General features: G+C 38.5%; 1 long non-coding RNA gene across 3 annotated transcripts; it reads left to right on the forward strand.

Moving 5' to 3' along the window:
• The first annotated feature begins 12 nt into the window (after positions 1-12).
• Positions 13-16,743, forward strand: LOC134515525 (uncharacterized). Of its 3 annotated transcripts, none has more exons than XR_010071039.1 (3): positions 13-55; positions 381-507; positions 11,900-12,243. It is a non-coding gene; the product is annotated as an uncharacterized LOC134515525 (long non-coding RNA). The 3 variants fall into 3 exon arrangements; XR_010071040.1 differs by lacking the exon at positions 13-55 and adding an exon at positions 76-181; XR_010071038.1 differs by lacking the exon at positions 13-55 and adding an exon at positions 13,010-16,743 and having other exon boundaries at positions 287-507; positions 11,900-12,158.
• The last annotated feature ends 1,841 nt before the right edge of the window (positions 16,744-18,584 follow it).

An 18,584-nucleotide genomic window follows, 5' to 3' on the forward strand; every position in this document is an offset into this window, starting at 1 on the left:
GCGAGTGACAGCGGGAAGGGGAAGGCGGGAGAGGGCGGGCGGCCGCCGGCGGAGCGTGAGGGGAGGGGGCGGGCAGCGGCGGCACCGGGGGTCCCCTGGGGTGGGGGGGAACCGGGGGGTGAGGGCAGGGGGTGAAAGGGCACCCGGGGCCCCCTGAGGCGGGGAGGGACCGGGAGCTGAGGTGAGGTGAGGTGAGGTGGGGAGGGGGGCGGTGGGGCTGCCTCAGTGAGGGGGTGACAGGGACAGGCCGCGGGGTGCGGGGGAAGGAGGGTGACGGACAGCCTGGCAGAAGAGAAGGGGGCAACAATTAATCAGTGAATATTTTGTAAAAATATTTATATAAAATAATGCTTTTCCTCATTCTGTTGCTTTGCGGTCAGGTGCAGTGTCCTTCCTCGCTGATGGAGATGGCCAGTGGCATCCGCAAAGCACCCTGTTCCTCTCCCATCCAAAATTGCCAGCTGCAGAATTCAACACTGCTGTTCAATGGATTTACTTGGGAATTAGGTAAAATGCACAAAAATTACCTCAAATAGATCCCTTGGGCATAATTGCCACGGTGCTACCAGCTTTAGGAATTGTTCAGAAACAGGCCCGGTCTATGATGGCTTGCTGTGTGCGTTTAAACTGGTTTGTTATTATTTCTCAGGCTTAATGCAGGTTTTATACAGAAAAGTTTGCAGTGCAATACAATGTATTTTCAAATCCTATTTCTGTAGAAATAGTCTTCTGTTAATGTTGTCTTTCTTAGTAGAAAGTGATTATTTTTTATTTCCAAGGTATACTTAGAATTGTAAATGGAACAAGCATTTAATAACATACAGAAATGTCTGGTAGAAATTAGAAAATAAGGTAACGTGTAATAGTAGGAGAGTAGTTAAAAATTGTTGGAATATACATAAGCAAAAATTTTGTCTACAGGGCTAAGCATCCGATCATCTGGCTCTAATTCCCCCCCAAAAAAACCCAAACCCACACACTTGGATATAATACTAATAAAGTGAAAATAACAGTAATTTCCACTGGTTTCAGTGCTGTTAATCAGAAAACTCTGTGGGAAGAAGTGAAATTGTCAATTTATTGGACACCTTCTGGCCACAAGCTAGAAATAGTCCTCAAGTAGCGTCTGTGGGGAGCTGCCTAGGAGCAATCTGCGGCTTTGTTTCCTTCTCTGTAACAGATGGTTCCTGGCAGACTGGGCTTCTCATCAGTGCGTTCCCTCCGAACTTTCCTGGTTCTTGCATGTCTAATAAGCATGTCTCTTCCTAGTAAATTTAGTCCTCAAATTAAGAAATACCTGGGAAATACTTGGAAAGCACACAAGGGAACAGAAGGCTGTCATATTGTTGGCTCCTTCAAGAGAGAGGTGTGTCGGAGTATTCTTTGTACTGGAAGAGTGCGATAAAGGGCTTAAAGGGCTAGAGAGGTACCTTTTTTCTTTTTTTTTTCTGCTTTTAACTAAATGGTAGATGAAACATTGTTTTTTAAAAAAATAAAAAAGACTCTGATGGGGTTTCAACAAGTTTTTGATTGGAAGGAAGTATAGGTATAAAGCGGAAAAACAGAGTGTAAAGGAAGTTGGAAGGAGCTGAAGAGGAAGGGAAAAAGAAAATACTGGGATGCTGGATACCAAGGCTACACCTTAACAGTAATCCAAAAAAACCCACAGAATATCTCCTGGGGGGATTTTTGTTTGGGTTTTTTTTGGTGTTATTTGGAGTTTTTTTAAAGAGAGATTAACGCACATGAACAGACATGTACTTTTAGGAATACTTACATTTCCTGTCCTTGGGAAGCGGGGTTGCCAGTCTGGAGCTTTTCAGCTGCAAGCGTTCTCTCCAGGAGCCCGGTGTTGCACTTGTGCTGAGGTTGTGTCATGTAGCCAGCACAGAGCAGCGCCAGGGACTGTTGGAGGAAGACACAAACCATCAGGAGTTACGAAGGCAAACATTAACACTTGCATTTGAGTTTTGTTGCATGCCCAGTCCAGGCCTGTCCAAAAAGAACCCTAGAACCCCTGCTGAGCCATTGCCATTTCCCACCTGCAAAGCGTTCTGCTCTCCAGAAACCCTCCCTCTCTCCAAGCCACGTACCTTGCAGTTCTTGGTCACAGGAAGAGCATGGTACGGTGCTTACAGGATCACAACAATCTCCTGCCATGATGAAGAGCGGTAAATTCTGTTGCACTAGCTGATGGCCATCCACCAGAACTTTTTCTAACAGTGTATTTTACCAACATGCGGTTTTACCAAGAGATCCCCAAACTACAGCATACTGTATTGACAGGCAGAAATTTGTTCTACAGACCTAGTCTTACAGTTCAATACAGTACACGAACATGTTCTTTCACACTGTCAGGAGGTGTCCAAATCTGCTCCGTATTTTGTTATCCTACTGATTTAATTGTATTCAGTGGATCTGTGCAGAAGTTGGTTGTGTCAACACTAACAGTGGAGTTACACAAAATAAGCATATTTTTTATTTTGATTTGCTGGATTTATTTACATGTTATTATAATATTTTTACAGTGCTGTATAACAACTTTTAACACATAACTGTCTCTAAAGATCGGCATTTCATTTGAAATTTATTACAGCTTAAGTTTATAGATAAAGAGCGTAAAGGCACAGAAGACTGGTAATAATCCTGGCCCTAAAGCTAATATGCCTTAACCAGATGGCAGGGATTCAAGACAGACTGAGAAATAAATAGGAAGTTCACACTTCCTAATACGAACAGAGTATGAAAACATTCAATTCAGCAGAAGTGCATAATAACCAATGCAGAATAAAGAGGAAACTCTTAAGGACTAGAAAATATGTGGAGTAGATACCCATTGTGATATGGAATTTTAAAATTATTTTCCTGAATGCTTACAATGCTGTATTTATACTGAATACTCTGTTTTTTTATTTTGTGAATTCTAAATATTTTGAAAGATGGTAGGATGATTAACTATTTAGTAAATTCATATGTAAATCAGCATAGAATAGATGTATACAGTTATATTTATGGTTTTCCTATCGACATTACGTATATGTGAAAAGTGCTTTCTGAGACCTCCATTGAATAGGAAGGGAAGGAAACCAGTGCACTGTTTAAACAAAAACTGTAACAATGTTGTTTAGAGAGAGAGGAAACCAGCTTTGAAATGTATTATGAGTGCAACTTGATGTGGTGGGCTGCAGGAGGAAGAAATCATTAGCTCGGAAAAAAAGCAGCACTGGCACAATAGCCATGTGCAAATGTTAATAAGGATATGCGTATCAGCAAGGTGTGGGATAAGATTAGGAGGATGAATGTTACTAATAAAATCCCTCAAGAGTGGGTTGTCTTGTTAAAGGAAAAAGCTAATTTACAAGAGGTTGTTGTTTCTGTTGATCAGATAGAGGTATGTTTAGGAACAGGAAATGTGAGGAAAACCAGGGTGATTTTGGAAAACAGACTTGATCACTAATGTCCTATTGTATCAGCAGTGATTTTCCCTGTGTGGTTACTACTGACTATGAATGTTGTAGTGATAGTATGTTTAAGTACAGGAAGAAGAGCAGTGGTGTTGCATTAGTATTTGCACTGTATACTTGCAGTTGAGGGTGAAGGGAAATGAAAATGCAGGTTTAGATCTAGATAGATTATACAGTTTGTACAGTATGTCACTGTCCTCATGGCTCATAGCCTAACTCGCTCTTGCTGTCTGAATGTTTGACAATGCAGGCATACACGTAGGCAAATAAGACTTCTAAAAATACTTTTCACAAATCATCCATTCCAGCTGTCAGGGTGAGAACAGTCCTTTTGTCCTGCAGCTCCGGACAACTAAAATCCTATTTCAGACAAGTGAAATTTAGTTATTTGCTGCATGACAGGAAAGCTGCTGACCTATGCTTTATACCCCTCAGTACATTGACCGACCGTTGTGTCCAACCTGAGGCTTAAAATGGGAATTGGCCTCTTGCCCAGCTTCTTTGTAAATACTACCAAATGGCAAAAGAAATGCATGGTTAGAGCCCCCAGCCTGCTGTTTGTAAAAATTCTTGCCCATTACCTCCACAGGGCAAGTCCCACTTTGGAAAGAGTGAACATAACTGACTATATATGGCCACCTAAAAATAAAAATAGGGACAATCACCTTTTCTCATCAGACAAATCAAAGATCCAGGTCACCTTAAAAAATCCTAGGCTGCAAGCCAATGATACTGGCTATAGGGAAAAAAAAAATATATATATATATATATATCTTAATCCTACGTGGATCAGTCCAGTTTTGATTGAAGTGAATGGAGGCCATTGACTTCAATTGACGTTGGATGTGTCCCATGACCTTCTAGTTTATATATTTAGACTCCGCACACTAATCTTCTCTTCCACAGGTCTGATGTCATCACCATTATTATAAGCAGAACTCATCACTTGATTGACAGCAAATAACCTTTCCAAAAAGTAGCCAACGAGTAAGAATGTTTTGTAAGAGTGACATGTGATCATGACGGCCTGCAGTCCATTTTTGTTTACAGGCGGTGGAAGAATTTCAGATATTTCTGAGGTCAGTGTCCCTAGTCCAGAGATGAAGGAGAAGATGTGTTTGTTTTTAAATGGCCATTCTGCTTAAAAAACTGTCTTCCAGTTGTGCTGAAATGGAGGACTAGATTCTGAAATAAATTATTTGCCGGTTGCGATCAGCCAGATGGGCACAGGAATGGAGTACTCCCAACTGCCTGCACAAAATAGTCATTGGCATTTCATATTTTTGCTTCAGGAAGTCAACTACTTAAACGTGTGTATGATTTTTTTTGAATGTCTGGTGATTCAGATGTCTGGGATCTCATTTTGCTTGTTTTCTTGAAAAGTTTCACAAAAAGGAATCAGTTTGCAAAACCACAAAAATGTACTTCTCAGCCAGCTTGGGTAAAATAGTTTGCACGGCCATCTAAATCCTGGAGAAGTTTTCATATTTAAAAAATTTATTCTGGTGAGTAGCAAATGATTATGAATTCATCATTAGTTAGCCTTTAGCAGTTGGCTTAGAACTGTTCAAAGTATGCAGCAAATATGGAGGTGTTGAGAGAATATTTGTGAGACACCAAGAACTGTTGACATTTTGTAATACTAGATCTTAGAAGATTGTTATAAAACAGATATGCTGTGAATGTGTGAATGAGAACTAGGCTGGGTTTGGTTTTTTCTTTTTTTTACTTAGAAATGAAAATGGCATTTAAGTATATCCCATTGGAAGGTTGTCACTAAGAGTAAAATGTAATTCTATGTAATTGACCCAACTTATTAATAGGGTATTTAGGGCTTCTAATATAATAGAGTCTAAACACGATTTAAGAAGAAGTGAAACAAAATTTAGAATTAATTCTAGAAAATTTATAAACAGGTGTCTGTCATGGTTTGGGCTAGACTGGCTTCTACTAAATGTTTTAAATTAGAGGCTACCTGCCAAATTATGATTTGTTTGTTTGACCTTGTACAACTGATTGCAATAAGGTGTTATGTATGTTTCAGATAACAGAATTCGACTTTTTCGGTAAGTGTCTTAGATTGGACATATAATTCTTATTTTCATGTTACCATATGAATGGTGAATTTTAGATTATTTATTTTAACTTACGTTTATATAAATACAGAAAAAAAAATATATGTTTATAAATATATAGAAATATTTAAAGCGGTCTAGAAAGAAGCCTAAAAGGCAGTTTTAAAGAATGTCCATGTAGTAGTTCCTGCAACACGGGATTGTTGCAGGGGGACTGAACAGGGCACCCAGTGCTATTGCATTGCCTAAGTTTCTCTTAGGGCACTGTAACAAAGGCAACTTAATTTCAACTGCCTTAGCAGTACTGTTATTACCTTTTGCCTATACAGATTATTTTGTATTGTGGAAAACTGCCAAATAAGGAGTAATTTTGTAATGGAGAACATGGAATTATGAAAGTGGGCTGAACAGAAGGATAACAGAGAAACATGCAAGCCAGTATCTGATGGTGGAAACTTTGCTAAATTACTTGATAACATACATTGTATGTATGTATTGTAGATAAAGCAGTGATCTGATGCAGGCATGACACATGAATGAACTAGTCTTTTCTCTAGAGTTTCTTCAGTAATTACAGAAATACCCAAAGGCCCAAACTGGGACTGGGATTTAAGTAATCGACTTACAGGAAGGCATTTCTCAGGAACAACAAAATTCAAGACTGACAAAGCTTCCTTCATAAATGACTCTTGCTGAGCCCCTCAATACAGAGGCTCTTTTGGGTGTCCTGTCCAAACCACTCCAGGTCTCCTGGTGACATCATGAAATGTGAGATGCCTATGAGCTAGTCTTTGGCCACGGCGGAGCTCTGGCCACCTGTCTGTCCTATGCTTGAGAAGATATGCAGGATGTTGACAGAGAAGAGTGGGACTTATCTACTAAAACTTGGCATCCCAGCCTCGTCTGTTTTCCAAGGGACCAAGCGCAGCCAGCAATGCTTGGTTGGCTGAGTACCATTTTCCTCTGGCTCCAACAGGAAAGCCAACGTAGCTGACCTCAGTGGCTGGTTTCAGGTTCTTGATTTGTTTAGTCGGCTTCTAGTGCTTTCATACTTTCTCTGGAACCGCAGCCAAGAGTGTATTTGGTTTGCTCACATTGTGGTCCACCATCTGGGCCTGGTTCTCCTTGATAAATCTGACATCAGGTTTGAGGAGCTCACTCTGCTCATCACTAAGCTAAAGTTGATGATACAGTGCCCGGTGATTTTTTGTTTGCTTGCTTTTTAAACTTCCTCAGGCAAAATGGTACACAACTGGCTGTGTTATTAGATGCAAATATCCTGCACCGCTGGACACGTGCCAAGGATGCAGGAGCAGGTCTCACAGTGTTTATGGTTCACCCTACTGTTGTCTTTTTCACAGCCCAGAAATTCATTGGTTGGGTATTCATTTGCTTGAAGTCTAAGGGCTACAAGAAGTTATTTCTCTGGCATCCCACAATGACTTTAGATCCTTCACCATGCTTCACCATGCCCAATGGCACGTAAGGCAGATAGATACCCTTTATGTCTGAGTGGGGTAGTTAAAGGTGCTCTCTGCACCCCCTGGCTCAATTTCTATGTCTTCCTTGCTTCAAGAGGCACACGCAAACCTCTCTACTGTCATTTGGCTCCAAAGGTCCCGATACATCTGTCATTAATATAAATTGCGTGTAGCTTTGTTGAAATTGATAGTTGTGGTTCCCGGCTCTATTGCATGACATCTAATCAATTGCAGTATTGTAAAAGGAGGTATAAAAAGCTACCAAGTCTGTATCAGACTATCAGATCACACTTCTCGCAGCTGGGAGGGGCAGGAAACAAAACATCAGTCCCACAAGAACTGCACATATGCAGTATGCAGCTCTTGTGTGAGCTGTCGTATCTGTCAGCACAAGGGACCATGAGACAACAGCCCTGTGGTAGCAACTGACAACTGGGGTTTGAGGGAAGAAAGAATTTCAGCTTTGTGTGTGCACTGCTAAATAATTCAAAGCAGCAGATAAACAGTACCTACAGGTGTGTTTCTTTTTTTAATTTCACACTGATGAATCAAGATAGTATAACCCAAATATATATACTTCAGACCCTTTTAGGCACACAGCATCAAGCCAACAGTTACTAAAAGAGAAGGGAGTAGTAAAACAATCTGTAGGCTGTGCAAATTCTATACATCAGTTGTTTTCTGTTGTTGGATTTTGCATATGTTAGCTTGCTTTTGGAATTCCAAGAGTTAGAGTGAGGAAATGATATGATATAGATCTTTCAAAGTTAAGCTTTGATAGTGGTATTGAGTGTCAACACACTGTATATACATCTCAAGGATCTTTGCAATTCCAAGAGTGGGAAGATGAGAAGGCAATAAATAATAGGATACAGAGTATACTTTTCCCTTTTCAATGGGAAAATATTTCAGATATGGTGATGTAGCTGACAGATGTTTGGTTTTGCATAAAAGAAAAAGGAGAAGAAAAAAGATTGAAATGCATAGTCATATAGGAAATAAAAAAACCCTAATGAGTAAGGGAGCTTATTAGTAAGAGAACCTATTGTGAATTTATCACAATAAAGTACCTTATGCTTAGCTTCTTTTAAGTAAGCTAAATACATGCTGCCTCAATATGAAATAAAGGTAATATAGAATGATAAGCCCGTCATTTTTGATATTTCACTAATGCTACCTGTAATCAGTTTTTATCCAGCTCAGAGACAATCTTAAAACATGCCAAGAAATGCATATGTACATGCACACGTACACACACATATTTGTCTTATCTTTAACTGTTACCACAGATGTGAGAAATAACAACATCTGTTTTTACAAAGATTGATATGATAAAAATACACAGAGTTGATTTGTCATATTTATCTTTGTTTTTCACCATACCGAAGAAGGTATGTAGCAGTTTATAATTGGGGATTATAAACAGCATTCTGAGTTGGGGACACTTATAAACAGCATTCTGAGTTGGGGATTCAATGCAGATGTAAATATTTGCTCTTCTGTACAAATTTGGAGACAATTCTGTCCTGCCATAGAGACTGTATGAGATAATAATCATAAAAGCAGTGAAAAACTTCTATTATTGTGCTCTTAAATTAAAAAGTACAACATGCACATCTATCCCCCAATCCAGAGAACAATTAATTTGTAGAGCTGTTGAGGTAACATGATTTGCTAGTTTCTGGAATAATTGCTCACAAACATGTGAGCTTGACCCCTGTGCCAACTAAGAAACTCTTGGCTGTGTACACAGGGTGACCCCAATGATGGTTTCAGAAAAGCAGGATTTGGGGATTGGACACATTTGTCCCTGATAGGAGTTGTGTTTTTCTCTTCATATGGATTAAATAACATATTGACAGTCTTCAGAGTTGCTAATTTTGGCATCCTGATCACAAGTTCCATGCAGCTTCATGTTTTGCTTCGTCTCACAATTCTAGGAATGGTGGTTTCCTGAGAAAATCAAGCTCATAATACTTGGGACACTCTCTCTCATGGTTTTTGTGCATGTAGGATTGGCAAACCAGCACAGTACATAATAAGAATGAAGTTCAATCCATAGTGGTTTTATACCCTATGTTTTTCAGAGCGTGTAATCATTTTTCTGAAAATATATAAAGAGAAATCTTTGTAAAGCCCATTTATCCAGCTGTACAATGGTATATGTGTAATTTGGGGATTTCCAGCCATAACTATAGTAGCAGTAACAAAACACTTTTAAAGCCTGTTAGCTTTGGTCATGTTTTCACTTAATGCTTTTTAAAATCATGGTGCTGATCTTGTGGTGAGATCCATTTACAAACAGTCTCATTGAAGGCCCGGGACCTGCAGTTAATAATCTTCCATTCTGTGTCTAATTGCACTCCCATTTTACATAAAATAAATGGGGACATTTGTTTCAAGGTCAGTAATTTACGAATTAAGAATAATTATTTGTAAATATCCTCAAAATCCAATTCAATAGGAATTTGAAAACCTCAAAAATGCAAAGGTCCGGAGAGTTTTCCCCCTGCAAAATCACATGCTAGCATAAAGGATGAGTTCTAAAGTTCTGTCTGTAATTTAAGAGCCTGCAATTATTTGTATTGTAGTCATTTTTCCCCTCTGTATGACTATACCCTTTTAAATTCAAGGAATCTGATAACACACACAAGCAAAAAAATACAGGCAGGTATTTCAAACAGAATCTGTAGAAAGAACAACATTAACACGTAGATCTTTTCAAAAAGATTCAGTCTACAGAACTGGGATTTTAAAGAGAGGTACTGGCAAAAGAATTGGGCTCATCTAATATGCAGAGGAAAAAATGCCAACCTGAGGGGTAGACATCTTCTAAACCAAATTCTACAATTCCAGAGAACTTCCTTGAAGTGAAACAAGCTGCAAGATGGGCCAATTTCTTAAAATATTAATAGTACATTTTGGTGAGACATACTCATTATGCTTTCACGGATGGAAATTCATTAAATTGCAATGATAATAAACCTTGAGAAATTAAGCTTATAAATGAAAATGATTGTTTCTGGGTTTTTTGAGAACCCCAAGATTTGTTTGGCATGTAGCTGAATGCTCGTTTCTCTTTGCTGACAGCCTGGTTTACGTTACGAGACGCTGTGCTGCTGTACACCAAATGGCATTGTCCAATTGGGGTTTATTTTTAGGCTGCTTTGTAGCAGATGCAGACTGGCACATCACTGCTCACTCTAACGCGGCGCGTTGCATTCCCAGCAGGAGCCCTGCTGAGAGGGGAGGAAGGAAACCCGTGGCAGAAGCGATAGCGGTGCAAAGCACAAGTCTCACAACTCTGTTTAGTGGGTCAGCTGCCCGGAATTACTGCATGAGAGTGGTACTTGAAATCTGTCTTTGCTTCCCACCGTGAACTCCACTTACAATCAAAAAATCATAACTTTTAATTAATATGCACATGACTGAACCAGTTAAAATTACCTCCTATTTGATACTGCCAATTCCTAATCCTCAGGCGTGTTTGCTGGTCACCGCAGCAATGATGAACATCCAAAGTAGTGAGCATATTTTAAAGAATATATTCCGAGAGCTTGGTTCTGCCGCTTTTAAGAGCAGCAATCTTTGTGTTAAACTCAATGGGAGTAGGTCAGACCCTATGACTGCAAAAAATATTTTTCTCTAGATACGAAACTAACCTAAATGTCTATATTAAGCCATGTCCATTGTGAAAAGTACTTTCACTCTGGAAATATGTAGCACTTTCTCTATATAGTATGTTTTAAGACCTTTTCTCTCTATTGTATAGTATATGTACAAAATAAGTACGATATGTAATATTTATATAATAATAATTACCCATAATTAGAATAATTAATAGTTAATTAATGCTAATATAATGTATAATAAATATAACAATTACCTGAAAAACTAATAGTTATGGGAACTGACATAATTCCGCTAACGTGAAAATGAATTTCCCATTGTTTTCAGCAGAACCACATTTAACCTAACTGATTGGCTCACCTTACTAAAACAAGAGACAAGGATGGTTGGATCACAGACCTGCAACCCAGGCTTGCGCAATGATTTCCTCTCTGAACTTGGCAAGTGTTTTTACTGTGAATATTGTCAAAAAGTCTACATAATTTAACAATTTTGCTATCCTTCTACATGGAAAAAAAATCTGCCTGCCTTCTTATTAGATGAGTATTTTTCCTGCTGGTTTGTTTTATTAGCATGACACCACTAATGCAGTTACGAAACAGCAAGTTTCCTGGCCATTGCATCATTAGCAGAATTATTAATTGTGCTTCCTGAATTTCTATTCATTTACATATTGAAGTCAGCAATAGTAACTTTTAATATTAAATGGACCAGGCTGACAACTAGTAAATACATAGATCTCTATTGAAATTGTAAACTGAACATAATATAAAAATCAGAGGAGGCACCGTTGCTGTTCTTCCTGTCACCTTTCAGAGCAAAAATCTTGTTTCAGCTTCTCTGCTTATAAAGGGAAAGAAACACTGAGTTGCAAGAGACTGGGTGAAGTTTATATGTAATGTCTAAAAATACTTCAGAAGGAATTTACCCGTCAGTATTGATTACACAAAATAAAAGCAGAAAAAGCTTCCTGCATACAGTCGGCTTCCCAGAATACCAAAAAAGTATGCACGTGCTCAGAGCTGCTGTTATGTGGCCACTGGAGCCTGGATGATTGCAGGCCGTCATGATGCATCTTTCAGACCCAGCAGAAATCTGGGCTGCTTTTGAATGGGGCAGTCCCACCGTGCCCTCAGCCTGTGCTGCTGCTCGCGCTGCAAGTGCAGTGGTGTTCTCGATGCTGTGTACTAAGCCAGATGATGAGCCTTGAATAACAGTCTTCTGCCGTGTATTATCTTTTATTTGCCAGATGTCTTCTGGAAAAGAGAAAGATTTTTGCATGGACACTGAACGGGAGTCCAAGTAAGCAGTCTGATGCTCCATAGTGTCATCTGCAGCTTGAAAACAACTATTGCATGGGGACTGATTTTATTGCCATTGAAGTCATTCGTGTCTCAACATTTTCAGTTGTGTTCCTGTATTAATGCTCATGGCACAATCGCCAGTCGACCGTGAAATTTTAGCCTCAAGTCACACATAAATATCTGAAGTGATTCTGTACTATTCAAGTAAGTGTTCTTGACCACCATTAAAAGCTCTGATTTCTGTAAGCAGTGGACATGACAGAAAATTCATAATTCTTTGCTCATTATTCAAAAGAATACCCTTGCTTTCTGTAGTATAATTATAAATATAATTATAAATTATTATTAGTAATATAATTATAAATTAATTTCCTGCCTCATTAAAATCCTTGGCGTATAGAGGAATTGTACCTAAGATGAATGTATTCCTACACTACCAGAGCAGATTTAAATCTGGTAGCCAGTAATTGTTTCATATAATAAAAAATAGCAGTCTTTGTTAGACCCAAGACATGTTAGAGACAGTGTGTTGGTAGCTTTCGCAAAACAATAGTTAACTGAAAAAGAGATTTTTTTTAATGTGCTAATGGAAGCGATACAGTGTCACAATTTGAAAATTCAGGAAACATCTAAAAATAACTCTTAAAAGAACTATACACCTCTCTGAAGTGTAGGATTCTACTGTTGGGTTTGGCTTCCATGACCAGTAGTACCTGTGCTCCTCTCAAAAGAAATACATAGTTAACTACACATGCATTTTAGCAGAGACAAGAGACCCAAATGTGACAAAAAGGAAATTGCTCTCATCTTACGGAGTTTGATTAAAGCTTTAGGCGTAGAGCTTTTTAAATGACAAATGCTCAGTGAAATAATATTATGCCTTTATACTCCAGAGCACTATTAATCTGAGGTTTCAGGACTTTAAGAAATGTTAATTAACTAGTTACCATTCATGTAAAGTGTTAGCATTACAGTCATTTTGTGGGCTGATAACTGAAGCATGGAATTCAGAAAGGATGAGATTGGGGGTCTCTTCCATGTGTCCTCCCTATCAGGTATTTACAGAGATGTCAACCGCTTGCGCAGTACTGATCTCTATGGATCTTCCATCAAGTTAGCCCAAAAGGAGCAGGAACAATTTTGCGAGAGACTGTGAACAACTTCAGTCGTACCCAAAGCAGGATGTTAATGCAGCCTGAAGCTTTGTGTTGGACACTTGGGAGCGCAAATATGATGGCGAAGAAGCCAGGCAGTGTTCTTAAGGATCTGAAGCAGTTGCATATTCAAGGAAAGAGCAGAGACACTGTTGGCTGTTCTGCACGAAGGTAAAGGTTTGCAGCACTTAAATATACATCTATATTTTTTTTTTTTCCAGAAAGTTGCCTGCTATAACTAGGGTAAATACTATGCAAATTAGGAAGCCACTGTTGGGTCTATCGAAATGCGTCTCTGCATAGGCTTGCTGAAATCTGTTTGTGATTTCAGTGTAATTAAAGAATATGATCACTGCAGAATATGACTCACAATAGAAATTCCGGGCAGTGTGGGTATAGGAATTGTTCAGTTAATATACATTTAGCTTAATGTCTTGTTTGCAACAGAAGCCATCAGCAGATGATTTGGAGGAAGGTGTAGAAGACCCATAGGTAACAAATAATCTGCTGTACATATTAGATCTCAGCCTAATCTTAAATCTATTTTGAATGCTAAAAATCTGAAGCATGGCATTTTCATATACTTCCCACAATTTCTTACTCAAAAAATCACTATTTTCGAGTATTACTGGTAACAATTTAACCACTGAGTCTCTTTTTGAATCTTGTGAAATTGTTGGCCTCAGTGATTTCCCTTAACAATAAGTTTTGTAATATAATTACATGCTTATATTATTTTATTATTATTTTGGCATCTCACAACGAATTTCCTGTTACAGGATAGCAAGAACTGAAGTACAAAATCTACCTTTTCTGTAATATTCTGTATTTTTTATGTTTGTTTTTTTTTTAATCACAGTCCTTTCAGACCTCATTCATTTCAAGGGTAAAAACCAAACATCTTTCAGTTTGCCTTTTCCCTGAGCCAGGTCATTCTTCTCATCCTGCTTTTAATTTCATCTAGCTATGCAGTATCCTGTATTGAGATCTTTGCAGCCCATATCATAACACTTTCTTCCAGATGAAGATATCAATATTGATTTCTCTAACATTCTTCAACTTACTCATTATCACTTTTCTTATGCCTCCCAACATTTTATTTGTTTTGACCACTGCTAAATATGACCTCAGTCAGCTTTCTAAGCTGATACACTTTTTTAGAATGCTGTGAATCATCTAAATAACTTCTTTTCTTCCCTTCCTCAACACAATACTTTGTAGTTATCAAAATAGAGTTTTGCTCTGCATCAGTCTGCCCATGCGATGCTGTCTAATTGTGTCTTTTGAAGTTCTTTCTAGTCCTCTCTAACCTTAATATAAATAACGTCATCTACAGATTTTGCTTCCCTCTTTTCAGATCTTTGCTTTCTTTCCAGATCAGTAATAAATATATTAAAACACAGTGAACTATTATTTTCCTTAGTAAGATTGTGATTATAACTCTAAAAAAGCTCGTTTGACAATTTTTGTGTCTCTGAGAAAGTTAGCCCATTTCCTATTTGTTTTTTAAACTCTTATTGCCATTACTTATTTTAGAATGCCAAGTAATTAAAATATGGTGGCTTAATGCCTGTTTATACTCTGACTCCCTTTTTCATAGATGAAAAGCTATCTGTAATAATAAGAAACTTATAAAAATATTTCTATTATGAACCATGCATCTGGCATAATTATAAATTTTTTCCCACCGTAGTACAATTTAGGTTCTTAGGATGCCTGTGTTACGGAGGTTTTGGCTCATGTAATTATTTCTTGAAAGGAGAAAGATGCCTTATTAAAAAAAATGTAATTTCAAACTTTTGAAACTTGAGTTTTACATGTATAAAAAAAAAGAATTTGGTCCTTCGGACAAATCTCTGGTATTTTAAGGGTGACATCTTTCAAAAATGTTTATTGTTAACAGACTCCCCCAGTGAAACCTCTTCATTTCCCGTTACTTTCAATGGGAGGTGGGCCACCACTGATGGCATTCAAAAGCACTGCCCCTGTCTATAATCATCAAAACAAGTGATGTTCATAATTTTTTTTAGAACGATTAAGACAAGGTAGTAACCATTTTGCAGTTCCCTGGTAAGGACAGGGGAAGTCCATAGGACGGCAGGCAGATGGGAATACTCAGTGCAGTATTGCCATCTGTTGGTAGCTGCTTAGCAGAGCTGCAGAACTGCTCCACAGCCTTGGACGATGAACCGTCACGCTGACTTGCTGTAGATTATAACTGTTTTCTGCTTCCGAGAGGCTACGTTTCCTTGGCAGGGCACTTGCCCTGTACTGCTGCATTGCTGGGGAACTGGCTGGCCAGGACAGGGGCCCTCTGGCTCCCAGATCTAGCCCAAGTTGTTCAGACCCTCTTCCACATCTGAGACAAAGTCTGCAAAAGGCAGGTAGGGATATTTAAGAATCCCTCCCACCCCTCTCAGGGGGAAAGAGGAGAGAGTGGAATCTGCAAAATTTCTCTGCGTGAGTTTTAAAACCTGCAACAGACAAAAAGCATATCAAAAACACTTTCTACTTTCTAGCGAAGAAGTGTTTGTATATCATGAATCTAATAAATGACAATACTTTTTAGTACAAAAGATATGGCACAAGACCTGGAATCAGGAGTGTGGAGTTCTAGTTACAGCGACTTATTAGGAAACCCTCAGAGAACCATGTAGTGGTTCACTTTTTCAGCACTGCCAAAATTGCTCTGCAGCAAGTTTCAAGAGTGCCAAGCATCTGTACAGTGGATTCGAGATCTGATACCTCTGCACAAGATCCATCAATATCCATGGTTCCTAAACATGCACGTTCAAAAATTTTGTTTTATCTAATGAACGAAAAGTCTTTATGAGGACTATATGAACCATACAATTACTACAATCATACAATTACTACATACAGAAATTAATTACAATAGGCAAATGATAAAACATAGAAAGAACTAGCAGTGGGAGCCTTAAACAAAGGAATTGCCACCTGTGATTACTGTCCTGACCATCAAGCAAGACTTGAAAAGTATTCTGAAAAGACAAGCCCAGGAATAAAAATGACAGGGCAGAAGAAACATGGATATAATGGGGACATTTTCCACGCATATACTACCTCATGGCCCAAAGGCTGTTCTCTGTTCTGTGTAAGACCTGTATTACTTCTCCCCTTGCAAATTTTCTCCACTGTTGCAGATTCCAGGTACCCCTTTTTTCCCTCAAATCATTTAACAGATTTACCTAGCAAAGTTAAATTCAGAGCAATTTCTTCCTGTCTGTCCTTAGTATGGTTTGCTCTCTCTGTGCCAGATCTGAAGAATTTGTATCTATCACAGTCTGAGTAAAAATATTATCTCTCCTTGCAAGCCATCCATTTCTTAAAAATTTAGGGCACTTAAATTTATTAGAAATAGTTAAAAATGTAGGTATAGATGATCAGCTCATATATTTCAGAATTAGTACATTGACACAGTCAGTCCTGACCTCAAATTGCTATGTGTTTTTTTCCTGAAGCCTGCTCCAATCTCATAAAAAGTATGAGTTTCTTTGCTGATCTGAGTGAACCCTATTCCACCCGATTCACTGCAGTGAGTGTGCGATCGGGTTTCTCCCACTGCTAAAACCAAAAGCTGGTGGCTGTGAAGCACTCTGCAGATCTGTCTCCTTTTTTTGTATTTGAAACCTGGGACTGGATTTGAAAGTCTGGTCCTATTTCTTATTGTCAGTCCTCAGAAGAATCCATTCTACTACTTTCTCTGCAGCCACTCAAGTATTTTGTTTAATTAGTGGAAAACGAAAGGGGGATTCAAGACTGTGGTTTTGTTTGCTTTCATGTAATAAAATAAGTTAGTACAATGGATTTAAATGGAAGTGGAATTATATATCAAAATTTTTTATCATGCCAGAAAATTTCAATTAGGGGAAATTAACCACTTGGTTCTTTCTGATAAATTAATCATAGAGATTATCTATTAAACGTGCCACTTAACCTTTCTGCCATAAGTGCCCGAGGCAGTAGTATTTAGGCTCTACACATTCATTTGGAAATATTAATTTCTATGCAGCTGTCTTCCAAAATGGAATTTTCACTTCTCTTTTTTATAAGTAGGCCATTGTGCAGCTGTTGTTAATAGAGGCTGGCATTTGTAAAATGGTAAATCCACCATTGTACCCTATAGGTCACAAAACTGATCTCCATCAATTACAGAATACCCTTTATTAAAATGCCCTTTCTCAGCCCCAAAGGGTGTCATCCCTCGCTATGATAGCCTTTGGCCTTTTTGGAATGGGAATGTGTTTCAGCCAGTTATTTTACAAGAGCTGAAGCACTGCTACGTTCACACTGTCTGTCTTCCATTAGGTTAAGGTTTTGCCTTGACTCCACATTAGTACTCCCATCTACATTAGAGCTGCCTGAAAATTAATCGTGAGGGACATTGGTATGACAGCTATCAGCTGTCAAAGAAACAGCTGTCCCCACTGCTGAACCTCCCAGGTCCAAACCCTGCGTCTCCCATCCACAATGAAATCAATTGGTCTTTTCAACATAGACAAGGCCTTACTGTCCCTGTCATGGTCAGCTGTTGCACAGCTTATGGAGAGACAAGCAACTCCTGGAACAGCTACAAACCTTATCCTGTGGTCTTTAAAGATTAGAATTAGGACCTTGGCCTGGATATCTTTCTCATATGTCATAAAATTTGCATGGTCTGCTGCAGGAGTAGTTTGAACTCTAGAACTGTCTGAGGCATGATACCCTATATCCTAGGGAAAGAAGAGAGGAAGTAAGAAAGGAGGAGGTCTAAGGAAAGAAAATATGAATGGCAGATAGTTTATAAACTTTAAGGCTAATGAAATGAGAGAGAATATCTCAAAATCCTAGAATAAAGTACTACGAAAGAAAGTAAATGGAATTTACATTATGTGAGCAGCAAACACATTAGTTACGAGTAACAAAATAAGCGTTTCAGAAAGCAGAAACGGTAGCAAGACATTGATGTTCAATCACAGTTTGTCCCTACTGTGAAACAGAATTAATACATTATTGATTACATTATTGATTACCTGAGTCTATACATTCTTGTGCAGATACAATGAAGTATGAGAAGAATGCTTGTAGATTTGGGATGTGAAGCCAACAAAATCCTGCTGACTTTGGGTTTGGCTTGGATAAACTTGAAGATCTTCAAGGTTTAAGGTCTGGAGGATTTGGAGACAATTCAAGTAGTGCAAGGACCGTGACAAAAGACAGAGAAGGGAAAACAAAATTGAAGAGAGCTGTGTTGAAACTTGGGCTAAGGTACAGTTGTGCTGCGTAAGGATGTGGGATTCACATTTCACGTGAAAAGGAAAAGAACAATTACAAGATTGATGATTGCTATGTGATCAGAGTAGTAAGAAGCTACAGAGCTATACTGTGATTTGGCAGTTTGGAAAGGAAGTGGAAAAGTGAGGTGAAAAAAAGAGAACTATAGTAATGAATGAGGATTTAAGAAAGGAATCGTTGA

The sequence above is a fragment of the Chroicocephalus ridibundus genome, chromosome 4 (assembly GCF_963924245.1).
Source record: "Chroicocephalus ridibundus chromosome 4, bChrRid1.1, whole genome shotgun sequence".
NCBI classification, from domain to species: domain Eukaryota; kingdom Metazoa; phylum Chordata; class Aves; order Charadriiformes; family Laridae; genus Chroicocephalus; species Chroicocephalus ridibundus.